At 51.3% G+C, this 22,446-nt stretch overlaps 1 non-coding gene and 1 pseudogene across 1 annotated transcript; both read right to left on the bottom strand.

Annotated features, from left to right (window-relative positions):
• Nucleotides 1-7,086: 7,086 nt before the first annotated feature.
• LOC138190947 (large subunit ribosomal RNA) lies at nucleotides 7,087-16,689 on the bottom strand (annotated as a pseudogene).
• Nucleotides 16,690-17,173: 484 nt separating this feature from the next.
• LOC124218314 (5.8S ribosomal RNA) lies at nucleotides 17,174-17,328 on the bottom strand. The gene has a single exon (XR_006883025.1). It is a non-coding gene; the product is annotated as a 5.8S ribosomal RNA (ribosomal RNA).
• Between the last annotated feature and the right edge of the window lie 5,118 nt (nucleotides 17,329-22,446).

Raw genomic sequence — 22,446 nt, forward strand, 5'->3', positions numbered from 1 at the left:
CGACGATCTGTTTCCGATACAAGAAGACGGAATCTTAGGATCGATATTTTTACGGAACGAAAATGCAACGATATCTTTCGATACAGAAAAAATAATACCGAACAATACTAGCAAACCATTCAAACTCCTAAACGAAGACTACGTATTGATACCACCACGAACGGCTCAAGTGATTGCACTAAAAATTTCGAATCACTCTGTAAAAACGGGATTCATAGAACAGTTGGAAGTAGGCGCTAACATATTCCTGGGACAGGCCCTGGTTACCAACCAACAAGGGTTTGCTTACGTTTATGCAATAAATTCCAACGAATCAGCTGTGGAAATAAGAAGACCAGTCGTAACACTAGAAGAAGTCGATGAACTCGCGAGCACCGCCACGCTCAGTGCAAAAACACACCCAACGCATACAAGTACTGCAAGCAGCGGACAGGTCTTACTAGCACAGGTCTTACACGAAAAACAAAAAAGGATCGAGAATCGCGTTCTTCCCACATCCCCAAATTACGATTCGAGACGCCTTGAGATTTTGAAAGAAAACTTACGATTGGATCATTTGAACGACGAAGAAAAACAATTGATAGTTAATCTTGCTATCGAATTCAACCATTTATTTTTCCTCCCGGGTGACACCCTGGGACATACAAACTTAGTCAGCCACACGATCCCTACTACCAATGACGCACCAATTCATACCAAACAATACAGACACCCAAGAGTACACAAGGACGAAATACAAAAACAAGTGACCAAACTCCTTGATCAGAACATTATCACACATTCTTCATCTCCTTACAATTCTCCGGTCTGGATCATCCCCAAGAAATCAGATGCTAGCGGCGAAAAGAAGTGGCGAATGGTCATTGACTTCAGGAAACTGAATAAAAAAACCATTGGCGACGCTTACCCGCTACCAAACATCGTCGATATCCTAGATCAGCTAGGCTCCGCAAAATATTTCTCAACGTTCGACCTGGCTTCCGGGTTCCATCAAATCCCAATGGATCCCGATCACAGCGCAAAAACCGCTTTTTCGACTCCTCACGGCCATTTCGAATATACTAGAATGCCATTTGGCTTAAAAAATGCCCCATCCACCTTTCAACGTCTAATAGATCAGGTTCTATCGGGATTACAGGGTACAGATATGTTTGTCTATTTGGATGATATAGTCATTTACTCCCGATCCTTGGAGGAGCACGAAACCAAATTTCGGAAACTCATGAAGAGATTGTCTGATGCAGGACTAACCCTGCAGCCAAATAAATGTGAATTTCTGCGTAAAGAAGTAGCATACCTAGGTCACGTCATCACTCAAAATGGATTGAAACCTAATCCGGAGAAGATATCAGCAATAAAAAACTACCCAGTTCCCAAGAATCCTAAACAGATCAAACAATTTTTAGGCTTGATAGGCTACTACCGAAGATTCATTCCTAACCTTTCAAAAATTGCTAGACCTATTAATAATTTGCTAAAGAAGAATAGCCCTTTCCTATGGACAGCAGAACATCAATTTGCGTTCGAAACACTACGCGATAGTCTGTGTCGAGAACCAATACTGCAGTATCCAGATTTCGAAAAACCCTTCGTCCTAACAACCGACGCTTCAAAGTATGCAATAGGAGCAATACTTAGTCAAGACAAAGATGGCGAGGATTTACCAATCGCGTATGCATCGAGGGTGTTACAAAAGGCCGAAATCAATTACTCGGTGTCCGAAAAAGAATTCTTAGCAGTCGTTTATGCCGTCAAACATTTTCGTCCTTATCTTTACGGTAGAACCTTCACTCTGGTAACAGACCAAGAACCACTAAAGTGGATCAAAAACGTACGGGACCCGACTTCTCGTTTAATGCACTGGAGACTGAAGTTGAAAGAATATTCGTACGTCACAAAACATAAAAAAGGAATAGCGAACTCTAACGCAGACGCGCTTTCCAGAAATCCACCTAGCGACTCTTTCCGAATTCTACCTATTACCTCAAAACGGCCACGACCCGATACAGAATGCTCATCTACTGACGCCCACAAGCGCGCCAAAGTAGCTCACCAACACCCAACACGTGCTCGCGAACCGGATACGCTATCTTCATCTACCGGCGCTCACAAGCGAATGAAACATGTAGACCAGCACCCAATACAAGCGCATGGATCTGCACATGAATCCACCAGCCCTTCCCCACGAAGACGAAACAAAGCATTACAAGACACTTCGACTTCTACTGTTACCTCTGACTCAAGTGCCAGTATGACTGACAATAGCAGCGCAACGGAGGCACCGATCGTGGTCGATAAAACGATCAAGCAAACTACGGAACGAGTTCAACCACTCACCTCAGGTAAATCACACCAAAACTCCGGTAAGCCCCAGGGTCGTAGTGTTAAAATACGTGAAGAACAGTCCGACACACTGAATAAGCCGACACCCGAAGCCACTACCAGTAAAGGACGAAATTACGCCCCTCGATTCACGGAATTCGTAACAGATCTTAACCACCTACCATTAACGCATAGTAAATTTATTCAAGAGATACGCGCCAATCTCCTCGACAGACAAGATAACCTAGCCCACTGCATCTCGGCAGACTGCAAGACATCACGAGGAGTCGCGGGACAACTAATCAATAGGAAAATAATCACCCGAGATCAACTACAACAACTAGACCCTGAAGTAACGAACGTATTGACACTGCCACATGGTAACCGCCTCATTTACAATCTAGTAACCAAAAAATACCACTACCAGAAACCAACTGAAGAAACACTGTTCAACGCCCTAGTAAATCTAAAGAATTGCTTAGAACAAGACAAAGTCAAATCGCTCTCGATTCCAAGACTAGGCTGCGGCTTAGATAAGTTAGACTGGAACCTTGTTAATCGGATGATCCATTACATATTTAAAGACTCCGACATAAAGATCACCATTTGTAATTATCAAAACCCGACTTATGACTCGACATCTTCTGAATCTGAAGCAGACGCATCAACACCCAGAATCCCTGCTCCCCCCGTAACTCGTCGGCCAATGCGTCGGACCGGCACTAGGTCAGCTCCAAGACATGCTCCGGTTTCTGCTCCCTCGCGCTACCCAACTGATATCTCGGAGAGTGACTCCGTGACACATGATCCGGAGTCAGCTGTTGAAGACACGGATAGCGATGCCTCCGTTGTACCTACGGCAACGCTACCACCTTTAGGCTCACAACGTCGCGACAATCCCGAAGAGCGAAAACCGGACCGCCCCCATATTGACAATGACAACTTTTGTTGCTTAGATTACTTCATACAAAATCAAAATGACATATTACCAACACCCAACGTAACCGAAACCAATGACGGACTTCTCATGTTGTGCGACAATTACGCTCATTTCGTATCAGCTAATTGTGGTTGGACAGAAGGACTAGAAAAACAGTTGATAGACGGAAATCTAGTAAGCATGGAATCCTTTCAAAACCAGAATCCAGAAATATCCGACGTAATTAAAACTCGGTTGAAAAACAACAAATACATATTTACCCTCGTAGTGAAACCACGTCAATCAGACCCGGGCAGACTTGACGACATTTTCTACACGTTAGTTAACTTGAGGATTATCTTGTCCGGACTAGACATTCGGTCCATATCATTCCCCATGTCAGGACCAGGAGTTGATGATATTCTACGATCTATCTTTAAAAAACTGATTTATCACATTTTTGCGGATTCAGACATTCGAGTAACACTTTGTAGAAATACTACAATTATACCAGACGAACGATTACGCGAAGACATGATCAAAGAGTACCACGAGTCACTGATCGGAGGACACCAAGGCGTTACAAAAATTTTCAATAAAATGAGAGAAAAATATTTTTGGCCAAATATGAAAAAGCAAATTCAAAATATCATCAGATCTTGCGGCAGTTGCCAGAGGAAAAAACTAGTCAGGATCAAAACAAAATTACCCATGGCAATCACTGACACGCCCGCAGAGGCCTTTGACAAAGTGGCATTAGATATTGTTGGACCTCTACCCCTTACTAAATTGAACAACAAATATCTCTTGACAATACAATGCAATTTGACAAAATTCCTGGACGCCATCCCTTTACCTGATGCCACCGCCAAAACTATAGGCGCAGCATTCGCAAAAGAATACATTACACGTTACGGTGCTCCTCGAGCAATACTTACAGACCAAGGACAGAATTTTATGAGCACAGTCATCAAACAACTTTGTAAACTCTTCAAAATTAAACAACTACGAACAACCGCCTATAGACCGCAATCAAACGGCTCATTAGAAAGAAGTCACCTCGTAATTACCGAATACATCAAACATTACACCAACGAAGGTAAAGATTGGGATGAATTCATACGTTTCGCCATTTTCTGCTATAATACAGCAAAACACGACAGTACACATTATTCACCTCACCAGCTGATCTTCGGCTCGGAAGCTAAACTACCGACAGATGCGATACTAAGCAACACATCCACGCATACATACGATACATTCCTCCTCGATCTAATAGCGAATCTCACAGACATCCGTAAACGCGCCGCGTTGAACCTGAAACAAGCTAAACAGAAAAGTAAAGAACACTACGACAGAACGATTAACCCACAACGATTTGAAGTAGGACAAACTGTCTACCTATTGAACGAAACAAGGTCAAAATTCCAAGATCATTATAAAGGCCCGTATGTAATCAAACGAATAATAGATGACGTTAACGCCGAAATATACCTCACTCTAAACAAAACTAAAATAGTTCATCTCAATAAACTGAAAATCGCACATACATAGTAAAATCCCACATTAACCCCTTCAATAGCAACTACTATATTGCTACCAAGATCTGCTGTTGCGCTGTCAAACAGACACAAGTAAAGTAAATACTTGTGTACACTACTGCACTAAAATGATTGTAATGACGATCTTATACCCTTAGTTTACAATTAGCCCGAAATATATCTACACTCATAACCGATATCATTGTACGAATAGGTCAAACTCTGTATCTCGATATATCAAGAAAAAAAAAAAAAAAATATAGTATTACTTAGTACCCAGCTAATCAGAGAAATCATTGTTGTTTAGTCTTAAGTGTACTAACCCGCTTCCATGCGCATTAACCCTAGGCGCCTAGCTTTGAACAACATTATGTAACCATAGTATTATAACTATATGCCTTACGCTCATTCGTGATCCAAAATATAAACCATACACTACCTATAATAAGATAAATTGTAAAACTAATTTTAAGCACATACTTTAAAATCACGTTTCACATTTCCACCTTCTTGCTTCCCATATTCGGGACCATACCTACCGCTATGCTCCCTCTGACGGGGGGGTGTTACGTCCAGCATACCACTTCTCTCTATTTTTCCTACTCGCTAACTCTCCCACAGTTCTTACATTAATCTCATGGTCTCTGTCCTGTCCTCTTATCTCTACGTAGTCTCACGCTATCCACTATCACGCTTACTCATCAAATTCCATTCCCTACTCCTAGCATTGTCACACCTTTTCTGCACCCGTACGTTTCACGTCTCGAGGGACACTTCTATTCTAACTCTCAACAACGTCACATCTGAACTTCTTACATAGCTTCATACAGCACACTTCGTTTTTACCGTCATCTGAATTTCCTCGAAATAAATATATTAGTAATATCTCAAACAAACCCTACGTTATTCGATCCTCATCCTGATTTCCGGTTGTCCTGGAACTTAAAAGCGAAGCCAACCAGTTTACTCTTACCGCTCAGGAGTAACTCTACTCACGGACGTAACACTCCGGAAACTCGGTCGAAATTTACCGAGACGCATTTGACGAAGTTCCGACGGGCTTCCGGCCCAGATCGACTTGCGCACGTCGCGCATCGCCTCCCGCTCGACTCGGACCGAAAATTTCACAGGTCCCGTCGGCCGTTGATTGAATTCGAAACGCGGCGCATTGCCTCCCGCTCGACTCAGACCGAAAATTTCACAAGTCCCGTCGGCCATTGATTAAATTCGGAACGCGGCGTATCGCCTATCGCTCCACTTAGACCGAAATTTCATCAAGTTCCGTCGGCCCCGTTCCGACTCCGGGACGCCGCGCATCGCCTTCTGCTCGAATCGGACCGAAATTTCAAAACTGCCGTCGGTCCCGTATCGACTCCGGGACGCCGCGCATCGCCTTTCGCTCGACTTGTACCGAAATTTTCACAACTCTCGTCGGCCCCGTATCGACCCTAAGATCCCGAGCATCGCCTTTCATTCGACTTGGACCGAAATTTTTACAAGTCCCGTCGGCCCGGATCGACTCCGGGAGGCCGCGCATCGCCCTTTGCTCGAATCGGAACGAAACTTCATCGAGTCCCGTCGGCCCGTATCGACTCCGGGACGCCGCGCATCGCCCTTCTGTCGACTCGGACCGGAAGTTTTACAAGTCCCGTCGGCCCGTATCGACTTCGGGACGCCGCGCATCGCCTCTCGGTCGACTCGGACCGGAATTTTCACAAGTGTCCCGTCGCGCCGCATCGGGGGTCCGTCCGACCGCCGTCGTCCCATCGGCCCCAGGACGCGGCACATTGCCTTTCGGTCGACCCGGACGAAAATTTTAACAAGTCCCGCCGTGCCACGGTCGGTTCGCGGGTCCGGCGCCAACTATCACGGGGCGCGGCGCATTGCCTTTTCGTCGCCTGCGACAAAAAAAATTCCCAAGTCCCTTGGGGATCAAGGACGACGGCTGGCGGTCGACGTATCATCGGAAGAATAATTGCGGCCTCTAATACCGTCGCCGAATCCCGCGACGTACCGAGGGGGTCTACTGGTCCCTCCGGTCGCGCTTGTCGGCCTTGCGTTTGCCGACCGGCGATCCGAGCTGCTGCCTCGGATATATCGCGAGGGGCAACGGGTACGGAAAAAAATTTTTGTTTCTCAAGTCCCCGCACTCGCATTGCCATCGCACCCGCTCGCCGAGCAGAGCACGGCCGCGCCGGTCCGCCCGCGACTCGTCCGACATGGGACGAGCGACGCGTCGCGTGACCGGCGTCGAGCCAGCGCTCTGCAAACACAAACACATTGGGGCCTCGTCTAACCGACAAGACGGATCCCCAAGCCAAGGGCTCAGTCTCAACAGATCGCAGCGTGGTAACTGCTCTACCGAGTACAAGACCCCGACAGGTACCTAAGTCGTCTACAGACGATTCCGAGTCTCGACATCGAACTGGATGATCCATAATCGACCGTTCGAGGCCAGACCGACGAGCGGGAAGATCCCGACGAAGGCCGAAGACCCCGCCCGGCAAACAGGGCTCGTGCGACGACCGGTCCGTGGACCGGCCACCTAGTAAAGTCACAATGTTTCGAGCCTTTCGACCCACGAGACTCCTTAAAATATCGTTGCCCCCTCTGACTAGGGAGGATACGGCCTTGAAGGCGTTCAGGCATAATCCCACGGATGGTAGCTTTGCACCACTGGCCGCTCGATCGAGTGCGTGAACCAAATGTCCGAACCTGCGGTTCCTCTCGTACTGAGCAGGATTACTATCGCAACGACGAGTCATCAGTAGGGTAAAACTAACCTGTCTCACGACGGTCTAAACCCAGCTCACGTTCCCTATTGGTGGGTGAACAATCCATCGCTTGACGCATTCTGCTTCGCAATGATAGGAAGAGCCGACATCGAAGGATCAAGAAGCGACGTCGCTATGAACGCTTGGCCGCCACAAGTCAGTTATCCCTGTGGTAACTTGTCTGACACCTCTTGCTGAAAACTTTTCAAGCCAAAAGGATCGATAGGCCGTGCTTTCGCAGTCTCTATACGTACCGAACATCAAGATCGAGCCAGCTTTTGCCCTTCCGCTCTACGCGAGGTTTCTGTCCTCGCTGAGCTGGCCTTAGGACACCTGCGTTATTCTTTGACAGATGTACCGCCCCAGTCAAGCTCCCCGCCTGGCAGTGTCCTCGAATCGGATCACGCGGGAGTATGATCGACGATCGGCCGAAGCCTCACGCCACTCTCACACGCTTGGCTCTAGAACATTGTGACAGCCGGGACGAAAGTCCTCGACGCACGCGCTCCGCCTAACCGAGTAAGTAAAGAAACGATGAAAGTTGTGGTATTTCACCGGCGATGTTGCCACCTCCCACTTATGCTACACCTCTCATGTCTCCTTACAGTGCCAGACTAGAGTCAAGTTCAACAGGGTCTTCTTTGCCCGCTCATTTTTCCAAGCCCGTTTCCTTGGCAGTGGTTTCGCTAGATAGCAGATAGGGACAGTGGGAATCTCGTTAATCCATTCATGCGCGTCACTCATTAGATGACGAGGCATTTGGCTATTCGAAAATGCATTGGCGTTTGAATGACAGACGTGGACAAGACAAATACGTGGACAACACGAACACCTGACACACTGGGGACCGCGGGCCCCCACCTCAGCGACAGGAGCTAGCCGATGCCCTGTCGGGGCTGAGGAAGACGTGGACGACGCCTGAAGCCGGCCATTTGGTTGAACCGCACCCAGTTGGTATGTGACCCCTGCTGCACCCGAGTCGTGATACCTCCGAAGAGCCTGTCCGAAAGCTCAAGCGAGCGGAGGCTTTGATGCGGTTGCTCGCACCAAACCCTTCTCCATGTGAGGGTGCACGTGGTCGTCTCGATGTTTGCTACCGGGACCGCTAGGTGCGCAGCTACGCCCTCCAGCAAGTCCCGGTTGTCGGCATAGTAACCCCGCTTCTTGGCGTCACTTGTCGAGAGCGGGGTTACGCCTGAGACGACCTGGGCATCGATGATTGCCCCGCGCCCCTCCTTGCTCGCGACGATGTCGGACTTCCGGTTTTCTTCGGAGGTCTTGAACACCCTCTTTTTCTGGATGTTCCAGCCCTTATCCCTAAGGCCGGCAGCTAGCGTCGCGCAAACCGCGTCGTGACGCTTCACCCTGCCCTCATGCGTTCTCCAGCATTGCTGTAGTACGTGAGCAGCAGTCTCCGAAGAGTCGCATCCAGCACGGCAGGTGGTACACCGGCTGGTACGTCGCTGCCCACGTGAGGTCCGCACCAAAGTGGGGAGGCAGTTAACTCGGGCGTGGTGGTACTGCACGTAATCACGGGCCGGGATAGCATCGGTCCCGTGGTAGACCCAGTTACTGGACAGGGCGCTCGCGGAAGATTACCGGAGCTTCTGTCCGTCCACCGACTCGTGCAGTACCGTCGCCCATAGCTGCCGGCGTGCCTCGGCCGATGGGTCATCGCCCAGCAGCCCGGCTTTGCGCAGCGTGCGCCAGGCCCAGCCAAGTTTACGCTGGACCCTCTGATTTGCATGCGCTGCCCGGGCTGCGGGAAAATCGCTTCCGTTAAATCGGCCAAGGCGGCTGATGATCATTGCCGGGATAAGGGTGGTGAGGAAGGAAATACTCAATCCGTCATCCTCAGCTGAGGCGTGGAAGTAGCCAACCGCCGTGTCGTCGGGGAGCCTAAGCCAGGCGCATACCGCGCGCCTGACTTGTTTGTCGAGCGACTCGAGCCTTCCTGCCGTAGTCCTACCCAGGGCCAGTGTGTGATAGACCCTGGGTAGCAGGAAGAGCCGCAGCATGGTTAGTCGTTGCTGCGGCTTGAGCGGAGCTCTGGTGATGTTATTGAGCTCCGCTCCAAGCTCGGCCTCGACAGTCGTAAGCCCCCCGGGGCTGAACTCGCCTCCTAAGTAACTCAACCTCTGGAGCACGCCGGTTTGGGTCAGAGGGCCGTCCCGTAGTCGAAACAGCGGTTTGACTACGGTTTTGACCTTCTTTACCTTACCGGCGGGCACCTAAGATAAAGCGGTACACTTCGACGGGTTGAGCATCAACCCCATGCCAGCTGCCGTCTCTTCAACCTTAGCGAGTGCCCTCTGCATTTCCCACTTAGAGGATGTTATTAGGGTCGGGTCATCCGCGAACGCGAGACAGGCAATCCGCTCGCCTTCGAGGATAAACCCGACCTCAGAGGGCACGGCCGCAAGGATTTTGTTTGCGACCAGGTTGAAAAGGTTGACCAGGTTGACCAGGGGTCTCCTTGACGAACTACGCGCCGGACTGGTACCGGAGGATACATTCTCCTTTTCGCCGCCAGCCTGGTGGTAGCGCCTTTGTACAGCTCGGCCACGTAGGACACCAAGCCGGTTAGTAGGCCGAGCTGTCCGACGATTGTTGCGAGCGCCCCGTGGCTTATCGTGTCAAATGCCTTTGCGACATCAAGGGTAGCCACGTAGAGCTCGTGACGCAGCGTGCGGGCCGTCCATAAGATGGCGTCGAGGACGAACATATTTTCGGCCGTTCCGTCGGCCGCACAGTGGTCCGAAAGCCCGAATTCTTGGCCAAAACTAATAACTCAAATATTTCTCAGTGGAAATTGCTAGTATTACTATACCCATAGTTTTTTGGCTTGCTGGTTTCGAAAATGAATGCAAAAATGCGAAATTCAAAATGGCGGCCCCAAAATGGCGGATGTTTTTCGCGAAAAATGATACCAATTCGCTGAAATTCATACTAGTAATGTTTTTGGGGTCGCTGATTCCGAAAAAAAAAACAAAAATGCAAAATTCAAAATGGCGGCCCCAAAATGGCGGATGTTTTTCGCGAAAAATGATACCAATTCGCTGAAATTCATACTAGTAATGTTTTTGGGGTCGCTGATTCCGAAAAAAAAAACAAAAATGCAAAATTCAAAATGGCGGCCCCAAAATGGCGGATGTTTTTCGCGAAAAATGATACCAATTCACTGAAATTCATACTAGTAATGTTTTTGGGGTCGCTGATTCCGAAAAAAAGAACAAAAATGCAAAATTTAAAATGGCGGCCCCAAAATGGCGGATGTTTTTCGCGAAAAATGATACCAATTCGCTGAAATTCATACTAGTGATGTTTTTGGGGTCGCCGATTCCGAAAACGAATGCGAAAATGCGAAATTAAAAATGGTGGACCGAAAATGGCGGGAATATTCCGTGAAAAATGATACAACTTTGTTAAAAGTGATATTTTGTAAATTAATTTCTTTAATTCTTACAGATTTTTTTCTTGTTTTGTAGAATCCTCACTTTCATTTGCAGTTGCTTCTTGATCCAGAAAGATGACCTATTTTTGTGAATGATTAAATTATAATTAATATGCTGTTACACTTAGGTACATTACTTTGTATATAATCAATATTTACCGTAACGCTTATCGACTGATCTAACCAGCTTTTGTTATTTTTCAGAAAACGATCCTTAATGCGGCAAGCATTTTGCCATTTTATTTTGAAATTGCAAATAACTTTTTTTAACGCCTGTCGCGAACGATCTTCGATGCGAAAAAAATGTGGTGCTTTATTGAGCAGTTTAACGCCCAAATTTTCGATAAGGTCATCGAGATTTTCGTCCCATTCCTCATGCACGGCATCAAACAGTTGCTGTCGTGTCCACTGCACAACCTCCATCTTGGATCCTATCATTGAAAATGCGAATATTTTACTTACTTTTAATAATTTATAAATTAGAATTATTCACTTTCGTGATAATATTCAGTAGTGCGAGTCCAATGAAATTCAAATTGGACACTATGTACATTACATCAGATACATTTGTAACAGTCCTCAGGTATATGTAAACAAAAGAAAAAGTCTGCATCGCCGCGCTACACTAATCCCACGAGGCGGGACACGAGGCTCCGACCGAGTCGATAAAACACTGCTTCAAAGAATGCTTATTTTTGACCAATGGAGCAAAAACGAGCAGGCGATGCCAACGGTTTCACATTCTCTATACTTTTTCACACTAGGAATCGTTGAGATCTCCGCAGGATCTCCGGGGATCATAACTAATTCTCTACAGATAGTAATGCAATTCAATGAAATAGGTTATTTTGCAGCACTCGTATTGCATCATTAATATCATCGCCATAAATTCCGAAACTTGGTTCTTTCACAAAATTTATGTAATTCACTTACCTTGAGGAATAATATCCATTTTGATTGACTCGATTTTGATGCAAATTGAAAAAACTATAGCCTTTTTTATCCCGCGCTCGAAAGCGTGCACACACCACAGTCCCGCGCGAGTCTTGACAAAGGTCACTTTCGAGGGTTTACCACAGGCCATAGAATGAATATAAACATCTGTCCTTTTGGATTTCAAAGCTCTAATGCTATCTATTGACAAATATGTGAAGCTTTACCTCGGATGATAACTTTCGGTTTTGGGGGTTTTGGCCAGGAATTCGGGTTTTCGGACCACTGTGGGCCGCAATAAACGCACGCTGGCGATCGTCGGTAAGGTTGGCAGATCTAAGGCGGACAGCAAGAATGCGGTGGAGTTGGCGAACCACTAACGAGCCAATCGAAATTGGTCGGTAGTCCCCAGAATTTTCCGGTACCTTTTTCTTCGGAATGAAGATAGCCCGGCTCTGAAGGAGTTGTCTTGGGAACCCCCCCTTGAGCATGACGACATTATAGAGGAGCGCGCGGGTAGATGGTGATATCGCGCGCCACTGCCTCGCCGTAACCATGTCTGGACCGGGTGACGACGACACGGGGACCTTGATGTCGTCAATCTCCTGAGCGGAGATTGAGTCCCACGTGTACCGTACCTCGGGTCTTTCGGGCGGGATCCCAGAAGGTCCTGCGTAGTCCTTAGACGGATGTCCAAGAAGTGAGCCCCAGTGCGTGACTAATTCGTCCACGGTGTGGTTGGTCAAACTGGGGCCTCCTTCTAGGATCTCCCTAGCTACGTGACGTCGATGGTTTTTCCACCCGGTCTAGACTCTGGCGTACTCACGACGACGCAGTATCTTCCTTGACGGCAGCTGTCCATACCTCTGGCGGATTGAGTTTGCGGCCGGCTCACGGCGCCTGGATCCAGCTGCAGCAGCTGCAGGGGGAAATACTCTGCCTAACCACTCGATTATGGCGACGTCTGTATTTCCCCCATCAAGAGCATCATCAGCGATGTCGGCCAACTCGTTGGCATGATGATGCTCCTTCTGCCGGGCTATCACGATCAAGCGACGTATAGCTCCGGCAAGGTCCTGCCCCCAAGTTGTAGCGGGAGCAGGTGCCGCTGGGGTGGGTGGTGTTACCCTTGCTGGATCGGCGAAGGGAGAGCGCTCACGCGGTGACGGCAGCGAACGGCTCTTTCGTCCCGGTAGTCTAGTAGGAGTCCCAGGGGGCGAGTGGGCAGCCTCTAGTTGGTGCTGTGCTGCCCCAACCATTCTTCCGTAGTCCGGCCTGCGCCGGACCCCTTTAATCGCCTCCTGGGTCCTACCGGGGACCAGAGCGAGAAGGTGTAGGTTCATGAACCTCACTCCTCGCTCGGTGGCCTGAGCCTCCTCGCGTGCCATCATACGCAATTCTTCATCCCTCCACCTGAGCTTGGTGCCGGGCAGTTCAATAGCCGCATTTACATCCACAGGGTGCCGTATCCTGCGGTGAACTCCAAGCCCTCGCTTTGTAGCGATGTCCTGCTCGCAGTCACCGCAGGAATACCGCTAGGGTGCTGGGTCTGGGTCGATAGGGTGCGGTTCGTCTTCAGGGACTGGCGTGGGGTCGTCCACTACCCCCACAGCCGCCTCTGAGGAATCGGCTAGCTCCCCCCGGGTGCTTGTTCCAGCAGGCCCGCCGGGCTGAGGCACGTGGCAGGTTCTGCTTTCAACCTCTTTTGTTTGCGGGCCTGCTGAAAGTTAGTGGGGGAGGCTAGCGACCCCCCCCCCACCCTCAAACCCCCGCCGTTTATTGGCCGCCCGCCAGTGGCCGGTCGGTGGGCACGTAGCGGTTTCCCGAGGGGAGCCGTCTTTGGGTGGCCGACAGCCAACCGTCGTTAGCTAGATGCAGGTTGTAATACCCGCACCCATTGCCCGACTCTCACCACGAGGAGGTGACGGTTGGCACATGTGTGTTGCAGCTAGGACGAGCACTCTGCCACCGCTCCGACACCCAGCCACAACCCACTTGAGAGAGTCAAAGTCGAAGTTACTCCCGCCGTTTACCCGCGCTTGCTCGAATTTCTTCACGTTGACATTCAGAGCACGGGGCAGGAATCACATTGCGTCAACACCCGCTAGGTCCATCGCAATGCTTTGTTTTATTCAGACAGTCGAATTCCCCCAGCCCGTGTCAGTTCCGAGCTGACCGTCAAATGGCGGCCGAAGAGGACGACGGCAACGGCGAACCGCCGCCGAAGCCTTGCAGCAAGGAAGATCCGCGGGAGGTCAAGGCACGGGACCGAGCTCGGATCCGGTTATTACCATTACCTCGCCCAGGCCCGGTACGTCAGCCAAACCCGCTTGCCGACCAATCCTGACACGCCCCTATCCTCAGAGCCAATCCTTATTTCGAAGTTACGGATCCAATTTGCCGACTTCCCTTACCTACATTAGTCTATCGACTAGAGGCTCTTCACCTTGGGGACCTGCTGCAGATATGGGTACGAACCGGCGCGAGACCTCCACGTGGCCCTCTCCTGGATTTTCAAGGTCCGAGGGAAAGATCGGGACACTGCCGCAACTGCAGTGCTCTTCACGTTCCAAACCCTATCTCCCTGCCGGAGGATTCCAGGGAACTCGAACGCTTAAACAGAAAAGAAAACTCTTTCCGGATCTCCCGACGGCGTCTCCAGGTCTTTTTGGGTTACCCCGACGAACTCTCTAGCGAGGGCCCGACTTGTAAACGGTTCCGCTGCCGGGTTCCGGAATAGGAACCGGATTATCTTTCGCCCGACGGGGGTGTCACATTTCAAACCGCGCGCGCCCACGCCGGGGGGAACATCGAAAGAGGCCCGACGTTCGCACAATCACCGGCGTCACGACGCGCGTGTCAGGTATAGAAATACACCAACATCCTCATCGGATTTCTCCTAGGGCTTAGGTTCGACTGACTTGTGTGAAACGGCTGTTCACACAAAACCCTTCTCCACGTCAGTCCTCCAGGGCCTCGCTGGAGTATTTGCTACCACAACCAAGATCTGCACCGACAGCGGCTCCAGGCAGGCTCACGCTCAGACATTTCTGCGCACAACGCCGCGACCCTCCCACTCGTCAGAGCTTCATAACGGCCGAGGCCGCCTCGTATGCCGCTGACGGTTGAGTATAGGCGCGACGCTTCAGCGCAGTCCATTTTCAGGACTAGTTGCTTCGGCAGGTGAGTTGTTACACACTCCTGAGCGGGTTCCGACTTCCATGGCCACCGTCTTGCTGTCCTAAGCAACCAACGCCTTTCATGGTATCCCAAAAGCGTCGACTTTGGCGCCTTAACTCGGCGTTTGGTTCACCCCACAGCGCCAGTTCTGCTTACAAAAAGTGGCCCACTTGGCACTCTGATCCGAGATCTCGTGACTTTATAGTTCGAGCAAGGCAGAAATCTCACCCATTCAAAATTCGAGAATAGGTTGAGGTCGTTTCGGCCCCAAGGCCTCTAATCATTCGCTTTACCAGATGAGACTCGTGTACGTTTTGCACGCGAGTGCCAGCTATCCTGAAGGAAACTTCGGAGGGAACCAGCTACTAGATGGTTCGATTACTCTTTTGCCCCTATACCCAGTTCCGACGATCGATTTGCACGTCAGAATCGCTACGGACCTCCATCAGGGTTTTCCCTGACTTTGTCCTGACCAGGCAGAGTTCACCATCTTTCGGGTCCCAACGTGTACGCTCTGGGTGCGCATCTTCTCGCAGTGAGAACGAGACGCCCTGGGAGTGCAGGGCCGCGTCGTGACGCGGCCCATCCTCCCTCGGTCGGCGCTGGGCTGACCTTCACTTTTATTTCGCCTTTAGGTTTGTTGGTCCCAATAACTCGCGCACATGTCAGACTCCTTGATCCGTGTTTCAAGACAGGTCCTGGAAGTACCCAAAGCAATAGCGTCGCCGACCGGTATTTGATAATTCGAACGAGCCAGCCAGAGGACACCGCCGGCCAACAGCTGGCCAGGCCCGGGGACGGCGCTAGGTCCGACCACCGGGAAATGCTGACCGCGCTTGCGGCGGGCCCGACGCAGTTCAATGCGGCTCTATACCGTGCGGGTACCGCCGGGCAGCCGGACGGGCAACTGGAGGTCTGCCCCGACCAGAACGCCGAGACAGGCAGCCGACCGGGCCTTAGACCGACATTCAACGGGTCGCGACGTCCTACTAGGGAAGAAGTGCACGCCGGCGCCGCCGGACATTATACCGCGACCGAGTGCCGTGGACGCGAGGTCCCGACATCACGAGCCGCGGCGAAGCCTGCGTCGCTGACGATGAATCTCCCCGTTCGATCTTTGGGGTTTCTCAGGTTTACCCCTAAACGGTTTCACGTACTCTTGAACTCTCTCTTCAAAGTTCTTTTCAACTTTTCCTTACGGTACTTGTTCGCTATCGGTCTCGTGGTCATATTTAGCCTTAGATGGAGTTTACCACCCACTTAGAGCTGCACTCTCAAGCAACCCGACTCTGAGGAGAGATCCTCCCGTGGCGCGTCCCGGTCACTACGGGCCTAGCACCCTCTGCGGGTAAGTGGCCCCATTCAAGATGGACTTGGACGCGGGCCGACGCCCCGGGATAAGTGGATCCTCCCAAACACTACATTTCCCGGCGGCAGAACCGCGGGATTCAGTGCTGGGCTGTTTCCTGTTCGCTCGCCGCTACTGAGAAAATCCTAGTGAGTTTTTTTTCCTCCGCTCAGTAATATGCTTAAATTCAGCAGGTAGTCTTGCCTGCTCTGAGGTCGTCGTAAGATTGCGAGTTCGTTGTCGGCGACGGTCGTTCGTTTAAGAACAGCACCGTCGACACGTACGAGGACACAACGTATCTCTTCCATACGTTCGAGTCACGGAAACGACCGTAAACACGCTTGCCGTACGGGAGACTCCAGAGCCCCCCGCGGCAAAACGTGGAACGGAACTTTATCACATGAGCGGCAAACCGACCGCGCGCGGTCTGTGTGTCGCCGTGCCGAAATTGTTAGTTCTTTTGACTATCGCTAGCACCGGAACGTGACGAACGGCAGCGTCAGCTTGACCCCGCGATCCACGGCGACGCGTCGTGACCGTGACATACGTGTTCGTTTGAGGCGACGCGACCCGTTGCCGCGCGACCGGCGCCCGACACGGGCTGCGAACGCCTAGTCATTTGCTCGCGAAGGCACGGTGCGCTGTTCCCCCGGGGGGGTTTTTGCAGCACCGTTGCCAACGGAGCAGTCTGTCGTTGTTAAACGACCCTCAGCTAGGCGTGGTCCGGGAATCGTATCCGTGGACCGCAATGTGCGTTCGAAATGTCAATGTTCACGTGTCCTGCAGTTCACAAGTTGACGCGCAATTAGCTGCGTTCTTCATCGACCCACGAGCCAAGTGATTCACCGTTCAGGGTAATCATATATGTGAATTTCGCATTGAAAATGCTGAAATTACGGTTGTTACCGGCTTTCTGTGGTCGTAAGCGCGACGCCGCGTGCGTCAGCCCTTGCGCGGTTGCGCGCGGAAAGGAACGCGCGCCGCGCGTCAAATTTCGTTCGTGCGATGGTCCAAGAGCCGACGTCGCCTCGACTTCACGGGTCGTCTCTGCCGGGATGAACCGGCGCCGGACCCGATCGGCTCGCAATGCAAATGATTGACGGCGGACGGCAGTGGGCCGCGTCAGCGAGTCCCGGGCATCGCTGCCCTCGACGCTGACGCGAGCTTCCTCGTACGGGCGAAAATTCTCTTCGAAGCCTACCGCGTTCGCGACCTGCGTCCGGGGTGTAACGGCGTTGCACCGAGGACACCCGGGCGCAGACAGGCTGCCCGCGGAGGAGCGCTAAGACCAGCTTTGCACGTCTCTCTTGTACGACCTGGCCGGGTCGAACGAGTCGAGGCAAGACGCGGAGCGGTCCCCTCTCGGCACCGAGTCGGCCGGAGGTGCGAACGACCCGCCGCTGCTCCGCGCTGGACGCGGAGCGACGGGTCGACGCCTCGGCGCGAGTCGGTCGTCGGGCGGTTTTAGCCGGCGACTGCGCTCGTCGCGACCGCGGCGAAAGCCGAACCCATCGGATCCGGCGTCAGCATCGCGTTTGTTGTCACGACGATTGTGTTGCGCGCCGCGGCAAACGGGCCCGACCGTTACGTCGTTTAAAGTTTTGTGAAAGTTTGTTCGCGACACGTGGGCGTGACACGCCGCTCTCGCGGTGAGACAGCCCTGCGCGATTACGAGTCGCTGCTTCGGCAGTACGGAACGTTAATGATCCTTCCGCGGGTTCACCTACGGAAACCTTGGTACGACTTTTACGTCCTCTGAATGATCAAGTTTGGTCATCTTCCCGGCAACATCGGCAATGCCGAGACATAGCCGCGTACCAGTCCGAAGACCTCACTAAATCATTCAATCGGTAGTAGCGACGGGCGGTGTGTACAAAGGGCAGGGACGTAATCAACGCGAGCTTATGACTCGCGCTTACTGGGAATTCCTCGTTCATGGGGAATAATTGCAAGCCCCAATCCCTAGCACGAAGGAGGTTCAGCGGGTTACCCGGGCCTTTCGGCCAGGGAAGACACGCTGATTTCTTTAGTGTAGCGCGCGTGCGGCCCGGAACATCTGAAGGCATCACAGACCTGTGATTGCTCAATCGTGTGCGGCTAGAAGCCGCCTGTCCCTCTGAGAAGATTCATTCGTACGCCGGTAGTAAAAACCGCCCGACCGAGGCCGGGGGCTTTTAAGATACCGGAAGGTACGCCTATTTAGCAGGCTAGAGTCTCGTTCGTTATCAGAATTAACCAGACAAATCGCTCCACCGACTAAGAACGGCCATGCACCACCACCCACCGAATCAAGAAAGAGCTCTCAATCTGTCAATCCTTCCGGTGTCCGGGCCTGGTGATGTTTTCCGTGTTGAATCAAATTGAGCCGCAGGCTCCACTTCTGGTGGTGCCCTTCCGTCAATTCCTTTAAGTTTCAGCTTTGCAACCATACTTCCCCCAGAACCCAAAAGCTTTGGTTTCTTGGAAGCTGCCTGCCGAGTCGTCGGGGGAACTTCGGCGGATCGCTAGCTGGCATCGTTTATAGTTAAAACTAGGGCGGTATCTGATCGCCTTCGAACCGCTTACTTTCGTTCTTGATTAAGGAAAACATTTTTGGCAAATGCTTTCGCTTCTGTCCGTCTTGCGACGATCCAAGAATTTCACCTCTAACGTCGCAATACGAATGCTCTTATCTGTCCCTATCAATCATTACCTCGGGGTTACTAAAACCAACAAAATAGAACCAAGGTCCTATTTCATCATTCCATGCACACAGTATTCAGGCGAAAACAGCCTGCTTCAAGCACTCCAATTTGTTCAAAGTGAACGTACCGGCCCTCCCCGATACTCAGTGAAGAGCACCGCGATGGAATATCAGTTGGGCCGCCCCGGAGGGCTAAGCCCACTGGTAGGACGTCCCACATTCAGGCCAGTTAGACACCGCGAGCGGTGAACCGACAGCGTGGGACACAGATTCAACTACGAGCTTTTTAACCGCAACAACTTCAATATACGCCGTTGGAGCTGGAATTACCGCGGCTGCTGGCACCAGACTTGCCCTCCAATGTATTCTCGTTAAGGGATTTGAAGTGTACTCATTCCGATCACGGGGCCTCGGATGAGTCCCGTATCGTTATTTTTCGTCACTACCTTTCCGTGCCGGGAGTTGGTAATTTGCGCGCCTGCTGCCTTTCTTGGATGTGGCAGCCGTTTCTCAGGCTCCCTCTCCGGAATCGAACCCTGATTCCCCGTGACCCGTTACAACCATGGTAGGCGCAGAGCCTACCATCGACGGTTGATACGGCAGACATTTGAAAGAAGCGTCGCCGGTACGAGACCGTGCGATCAGCCCAAAGTTATTCAGAGTCACCAAGGTAAACGGCGGACGGGACGTATCCGCCGCCGATTGGTTTTGATCTAATAAAAGCATTCCTTCTATCTCTGGCCGGAACTCTGTTTGCATGTATTAGTTCTAGAATTACCACAGTTATCCAAGTAAATGAGTGTACGATCTAAGAAACCATAACTGATTTCATGAGCCATTAGAGATTTCTCCCTAATTTGGCTTGCACTGGGAAATGCACGGCTTAATCTTTGAGACAAGCATACGACTACTAACAGGATCAACCAGGGAGCTTCCATACAAAATCTCGGCTCGGACGTGCGCCACCCATCGCCGAACGGGTCTCGATGCCCGGTTGGCCGCGCGTTTTCTGTGTGTTTCGGGACTGCACGCAGGCAGCCCCGGTTCCGTGTGCCGCCACCTCGACACTCGGCTTATAAGCGTTCGAACAATCTCCCGTACCCTACGGCTAGATTGCAAGCGTCTTGGATACGTTGTTGTAACATCTCTGGTCTTTGAGTGTACGCTCGGAAAGAAGCAAGTTGACGCGTGCGTTGGAGCGTTCCGCCTTCCGTGTTTCACGGAGAGCCGAACTTCTTAGTACCGCGTCAAGGGCCATTCGGTCTGAGACACCGACCCGCGGTAATGCAGTGACAATAGATGGAACAACGCGAGTCGCGTAGTTTCTTTGGCACGAGCCACCGAACGGTCCGCGAACGCCCGCTCCTGGTCTACGCCGACGTACGTATCGTGCTCGAGCACGTACCGGTACGGCGTAGCAGGCGGACGACGGGAGACCGGCCCGACCGACTCGCTCCTCTTACTAGTAGGAGCCTGGCCGCTAGGACGTCGGCGCCGGTACGGTGGTAGCACGGTCGGCTTACGGGGCGAAACCTCCGCGGGCTATCGAAAAAATTTCGAACTCCGGGAACTGTCGAAATTGACCGAGGCTCATTTGACGATGTTCCGACAGGCTCCCGGCCCGGATCGACTCCGGGACGCCGCGCATCGCCTTTCGGTCGACTCGGACCGAAATTTTTACAAGTCCCGTCTGTCCAGATCGACTCCGGGACGCCGCGCGTCGCCTTTCGCTCGTCTCAGACCGAAATTTTTACAAGTCCCGTCGGCCCGGATCGACTTCGGGAGGCCGCGCATCGCCCTTCGCTCGACTCGGAACGAAACTCCATCGAGTCCCGTCGACCCGTATTGACTTCGGGACGCCGCGCGTCGCCTTTTGGTCGACTCGGACCGAAATTTTCACAAGTCCTGCCGGCCCGGCTCGACTTCGGGACGCAGCGCGTCGCCTTCCGCTCGACTCGTACCGCAGCTTTAACGAGTCCCGTCGGCCCGTATTGATTGATTGATTGAATAAATTTATCAAGGCCATGGGGTACAACCCCATACAGCCCAGTAAGATAGTACATCAGCAATATTATTTGTAATTTACATAATATAAGATTCATACATGTAGTAAAAAAAATTTCTTTAAATTCAACAAGAGATCTTACATGCTAAGTTTAACAATTTCATAATTTCATAATTTTAAGTATAATCCCTGTTCACAACAACGTTGTGAATACAACACGTCGGTCGCGCTCCTTCCAACTCACGCGAGGCAACCAGCCTCGCACACTTTCTAATCACGCGACCCAGAAGAAAGTGTGACGTCACGCATGCCGCTCACGCCACCCACGCAGCTGAACGCGTGCGTAATCACCGAACGTGGTCTTTCGCTATCAAAGATCCACCGAGGCTGGAATAAGAGACGGCCGATCAGACCGATCGGAAGGGCACTTCGGGTTCAACTCTTCTAAAGCACCCAACTGACTCTGACGCTTCAACGACGCCGTTCCAGCCCATCGACGCTACAACGACTGTGACTGACTCTGCGACTGCTGACTGACTCCGCGACAAACCTGACTACACGACATTGTATAACGGACCGTTTTTATCTGGCTTCGGCCAGTGAACACCAAAGAACAACTGCACCCAACCCGCCTGTCCCTTGGACTCTACATCGAATTGACGTTCCCACACGACCACTGACGAGACCACCAGCCGTACTTCTTTCCTTATGGGATGTACGCCGAGCACGCTTAACCTCTCCGAGCTATTACCGGCGCATCCCAGCTCCCGTATCACCGTTTCCTGAGCCACAGCGTTCTTGTGCGACAATAGCCACCCAGACGACAGACAGCGAGTCGGAGTCTCCGGTGAAAGCAGCTGAGAACCGCCGTCCCCCAACGCCTCCCAGCTCACCTGAGAGCAGATACGCTCCGCCACCCAGGACTGCAACCGAACCCCCTAGACGACCGACATCTGCACTGAAGCCTCCACCACATTGTTTTACCACTAAAACTACCCCATGCATTACTTGGCAACCAGTCCAATAACTGTATATATGTAAATAAAATAAATAATAAGTATAAATAAACTCAACACCACAACTCGTCTTTGATTTCAAGTGACTCACACCTTCCACGCGGTTCGTTCGAACTACAAGCTCCCAAAAAGCGAACATCCCAACTATAACCTCTTTGTTTATCTTCAGATATCAGCAGATTTCTTAATTTTGGTAAGCATAGTAACATAGTAATAGAAACAGTCTTTAGAGTATACATATCACAAAGTATTTTATATTTGGTTACAATTT

The sequence above is a fragment of the Neodiprion pinetum genome, chromosome 4, assembly GCF_021155775.2.
Source record: "Neodiprion pinetum isolate iyNeoPine1 chromosome 4, iyNeoPine1.2, whole genome shotgun sequence".
In the NCBI taxonomy this organism is placed as follows: domain Eukaryota; kingdom Metazoa; phylum Arthropoda; class Insecta; order Hymenoptera; family Diprionidae; genus Neodiprion; species Neodiprion pinetum.